This window comes from Vicia villosa, linkage group LG3 (genome assembly GCF_029867415.1).
Source record: "Vicia villosa cultivar HV-30 ecotype Madison, WI linkage group LG3, Vvil1.0, whole genome shotgun sequence".
In the NCBI taxonomy this organism is placed as follows: domain Eukaryota; kingdom Viridiplantae; phylum Streptophyta; class Magnoliopsida; order Fabales; family Fabaceae; genus Vicia; species Vicia villosa.
The window spans coordinates 115,339,562-115,345,323 of NC_081182.1; positions in this window are offsets into that span (position 1 = coordinate 115,339,562).

The following is a 5,762-nucleotide window of genomic DNA, read 5'->3' on the forward strand; positions in this document are numbered from 1 at the left end:
GAATCCAAAAGCATGCTCCCTCCTCAGGAGGCCATTGAAATCATAAATTTGGGTACAGACGAAGAACCCAAGAACATTAAGATTGGGGCAACACTGAACGAGGACGTGAAAACAACGCTAATCAAGCTCCTCCACGAGTATGCAGAGATATTTGCTTGGTCATACCGTGACATGCCGGGGTTGGATACGGATATCGTGGTACACAGGTTACCTCTCAAAGAGGGATGTGCACCTGTCAGGCAAAAGCGCAGAAGAGTTCGACCGGATATGGATAGTAAAATCAGGGAAGAGGTGCTCAAACAATTCGACGTCGGGTTTCTTGCTGTGGTCGACTATCCACCATGGATTGCCAATATAGTGCCAGTTCCTAAGAAAGACGGGAAAGTACGCATGTGTGTGGATTATAGGGATTTAAACAAAGCAAGTCCTAAAGACGATTTTCCACTACCGCACATAGATGTATTGGTGGATAATACAGCACAAGCGTCGGTGTTCTGCTTCATGGATGGGTTTTCTGGATATAATCAAATCAAAATGGCTCCCGAAGATATGGAGAAGACAACCTTCATGACCTCTTGGGGTACTTTCTGCTAGAAGGTAATGCCTTTTGGATTGCGAAATGTAGGGGCAACATATCAAAGAGCCATGGTTACACTGTTCCATGACATGATCCACAAAGAGGTTGAGGTATATGTAGACGATATGATTGCCAAGTCTTGTACCGAAGAAGAGCATATCACACATCTGTAAAAACTGTTCGAACGTTTAAAGAAATTCAAGCTAAGGTTGAACCCGAACAAATGCACATTCGGTGTAAGGTCAGGAAAGCTGTTGGGATTCAATGTAAGCCAAAGAGGCATAGAGGTAGACCCTGACAAAGTGAAGGCTATACAAGAAATGTCGGCCCCAAGGAAAGAAAAGGAGGTGCGTGGATTCTTAGGTCGATTAAATTACATCTCAAGGTTCATTTCACACTTAACAGCTACGTGTGAACCTATATTCAAGCTACTCAGGAAAGATCAACCTATCAAGTGGAATGACGATTGTCAAGTAGCCTTCGAAACTATAAAGAACTACTTACAAGAACCACCAATACTCTTACCTCCCGTGCCAGGAAGACCGCTGATCATGTACCTCACGGTTCTCGAAAGATCTATGGGATGTGTACTGGGGCAACAAGATGAAACGGGCAGAAAAGAACACGCTATTTACTACCTTAGCAAGAAATTCACGGATTGCGAATCTCGGTATTCACCATTGGAAAAGACATGTTGTGCCCTAGCATGGGCCTCCAAACGTCTAAGGCAGTATATGCTGAACCATTCCACATGGCTGATATCGAGAATGGATCCTTTGAAATACGTGTTCGAAAAACAAGCCCTCACGGGGAGAATCGCAAGATGGCAAATGTTACTGTCAGAATACGACATACAATACGTCACTCAAAAGGCGATAAAAGGGAGTGTACTGGAAGAATATCTAGCTCACCAACCCCTCGAAGAGTACCAATCTATGAAGTTCGATTTCCCCGATGAAGACATTATGCTAGTAAGAGACTACGAAATACCAGGACCCGACGAGGGACCCGAACCGGGTTTGGTATGGAAACTCATGTTCAACGGTGCCTCAAACGCACTAGGACATGGCATAGGGGCAGTATTGACATCTCCCGATGACCGGCACTTACCCTTCACTACGAGACTATGCTTTGAATGCACCAACAACATCGCAGAATACAAAGCACGCATATTGGGGTTAGAAGTTGCGATCGACCTAAGGATTAAACTACTTGAGGTGTATGGGGATTCAGCGTTGGTAATCCACCAAGTCAATAAAGAATGGGATACTTGAGATGTAAAGCTAATTCCATATCGAGACCTTATACTGGAGTTAATGGCTGAGTTTGATACAATTACTTTTACTCATATCCCGAGGGAGGAAAATCAAATAGCTGACGCGTTAGCGACACTTTCCTCCATGTTCAAAGTGACTTGGCCAAACCACAAACCATGAATAACGGTCAGACACTTCGATGAGCCTGCCTATTGTCTCACGATTGAAGAGCAAGCTGACAACAAACCATGGTACCACGATATCAAAAGGTACTTGGAGAAGCAAGAATACCCAGACGACGCCTCTACAATTGATAAGAAAACATTGAGGAGATTAGCATCTAAGTTCTTCCTGAGTGGAAGCGTCCTATACAAAAGGAACTACGACTTGGTATTATTAAGGTGTGTGGATAAAAATGAGGCCAAAGAGATTATCAGAGAAGTAAACGAAGGAACCTTCGGAACTCGTGCAAACGGACACTCAATGGCTAGAAAAATACTGCGAGCGGGGTATTACTGGTTGACAATGGAAGCTGACTGTTTCCAATATGCAAGAACATGTCACAAATGCCAGATTTACGCTGACAAAGTACATGTACCGCCAAATCCGTTGAACGTTCTGAATTCGCCGTGGCCGTTTGCAATGTGGGGGATTGATATGATAGGGATGATCGAACCGAAAGCTTCGAATGGACACCGATTCATATTTGTTGCCATGGACTACTTTACCAAATGGATTGAAGCTGCCTCTTACACCAACGTGACGAGACAGGTAGTCACCCGGTTTATCAAGCATAACATCATATGTCGGTATGGGGTTCCAAACAGGATTATCACCGATAATGGGTCGAATCTGAACAACAACATGATGAGGGAGCTGTGCGAGGAGTTCAAAATTGAACACCACAATTCTTCACCATACAGGCCTAAAATGAACGGCGCTGTCGAAGCTGCAAATAAAAATATCAAAAAGATAATACAAAAGATGGTGAAAACATACAAGGATTGGCACGAAATGCTTCCCTTCGCCCTACACGGTTACAGAACCTCGGTGCGCACATCCACAGGGGCAACCCCATTCTCCCTGGTTTATGGTATGGAAGCAGTCCTCCCCATTGAAGTGGAGATCCCTTCATTAAGAGTCATAGCTGACACAAAAAGAGCAACGACAGTATTAATATCATTTCTATTTGTCATTTTCTTTTCTCGCATTTCTGTACACTCGCCAATTCAAGGCAATATCAATAAAAGTTCCCCTTTTTGCATACTACGCTTTCTTTCTCATTTCAATACCATTTGCAAAGGATAAATTATTTTCATAAGCTTTAACTTGGATTTAATATGAGAAACTTGAAAACTTTCAATACAAAAGCAATAGGATAAAAACACGAAATCTCCGGAAGGCTACATACGCCCTACGCTGCGATCACTCTGATTTGATATAGCTCTTTCACAAAAGATAATGTCAGTAGGTCATTCAAATACAATCCGAGCTAGGATTCACCAACACTTAAAAAGGGGCTAAACAAAGACAATGGGTGATAAGGAGATAAGACGTTGGAATTATCATACATGTTCATTTGCATACATGCAACATTTACGTGTGTAAACATTCATACATATACATTATACAAACAACAGGGGCATGCGCACAATGCATAAGCATGATGCACACGCATTTACAAAACAAACTTCTACGCAGGTAAACTTGCCCGAACCAGGGTAAGCAACCTAATAAGTGCAGGTGAATTTATCCGAACAAGGATAAAAGATCCTAAATGGTGCAGGTGAATTTATCCGAACGAGGATAAATTGCCCTAATGGCGCAGGTGAATTTGTCCGAACAAGGACAAAGGATCCTAATGGTGCAGGTAAATTTGCGATAACCCTCGCAAAGGACCCTATTGGTGCAGGTGAATTTGCTATGAGCATAGCAAATGATCCCTCGGTGCAGGAGAATTTGTCCAAACAAGAACAAAGGATCCTAATGGTGCAGGTGAAACTTGTCCGAACCAGGAAAGATGATCCGAATGGTGCAGGCGAGCTTGTCAGAGCTATGACAAGTAATCATTTTGGTACAGGTGAACTTGCTAGAACTACGGCAAGCGATCCTTTGGGGTTCATGAGCTACGGAAACTTACTAAAACTATAGTAAGTGGGGTCCACAAACTACGAAAGGTTTCTATCAATAATAGCAAGCTTATCATACAACTAACTGCAAGTCCTTGCTATGTGAGACTCAGGCGTTAGCAGGACGGTTCTTTCTCACACTCAAGCACGGGATAAATTTAGGGGTCTTCCATTATTTAATAACTCTTCGATCTGAACAACGTGAGATCTACATATTCTCACGCCATTCGATCCAAGGTAATTAAATAGGGGCAGCTGTCATACCCCAAAATTTACCTTCCACACTTCAATGCTCAAGGGATACATTAAGGGTTTCTCTTATACAAGGTCCCTCTAAGACTAGGGTTTGGGTACTTTCCTAAGGAAATGGGATAAGTGAAGCCCAATGAAGTCTTCCCAGGGTTCATCATGCTCTAAGGTACTCACATAACAAAGTTCAAGATTCAACTCCAAAGCCTTGCTCACTCAATGATCCAGATAACCCACAGCCAACTGGTTTGACCTAAAAGTCAACCACAATCAAAGCACAGTCAAAACCTCTCAATTTTGGGTCAAGATCAAGTGAATGAGAGTATAACCATCATTTGATCAAGGATTGATCATGATTCCATTAATAGAAACTCAGAGATGAACAAATACAAAAAGGTTCAAATTAGGGTTTCTTAGGAGAAAGTCAACCCAACTTTGACTGGGCATAACTTTCACATGGAACATCAAAAATTCCCCACTCAAAGCCTATTTTGAAGAAAACTGGATTCTCTACAACTCTGTGTCTCACAAGCCAAGGCTGGAAATGCTTCATTTGAGAGGTACAAAGCAAAAGATTACAGGTCATTTTCAGGCATCCTCCAAAAGCAGTTTTTTGTCAAAGAAGATATGATCAAGATAAAAGCTCCAAATGAAAAATATGTTCCAAAGTGGCTTATAGAGGACCTCTTGAGGTTTCCAAAAAGTCTTAGAACTCCCTCATAGCTAAAAAATTGAGTGAGATATGCTTGATCAAAGTGGAGCAATTTTTGGAGGCAAAATGTGAAATAAGAAGGTTCAAATTAGAAATTTTTGCAAATGGGCCTATGGTATTATGATGAAATATTGATCCACAAGTCACTAGCATGCCCAAAATCATATGCCACGAAATTTGACTTATTATTTGATTTAATATAATTTTTATCTCATTTTAATGATTTAATTAAGTAGAAAATCAAATATTTTGTTAAATATGTGCATATGGATTGATTTTAATCAGCATTTATGGCAAAATACAATATATTTTCGTGCATATTGAGTGGAGAAAAGATCAACACAAAGCTTTGGCCAAAATAGAAAGATTATATTAAAAAATAAAATCAATTTTCACAAACTTGGAAAGATTGGATTTAAGGACCTTGGGCTTTGTTTTTTAACCTAATTTTGTCCTTCTATAAGTACTGAACACAAGGCACAGGGATAAGGGTTGGGATGTTTGTTCATAAGAGCACGCATAAGAACAAGAAATTTGCAAAAAAAATTGAGATCGGTTTCTGAGAATTAAGAGGATTCAACGACTTTTGAAGGGTGCAAAAGCTTCCTTGTGGCACTCTAAAGGTGATTGGATACTAGCATAGCATCAACACCCCCAAAATTTCCTCCTATTGACCAAAGTAAGTCGTTCTAAATTTTGATTCGATTAGCATATTATAGGCATTCTCATGATGTTTTAATTGTGTATTCTGGTTTATCTTGGTGCTGTGATTGTTTCTGGTTAATTTGTTTGAAGTTTGTGAGCCTTAAACGTAATCGGCCACTGAAGGTCGAGTGAAG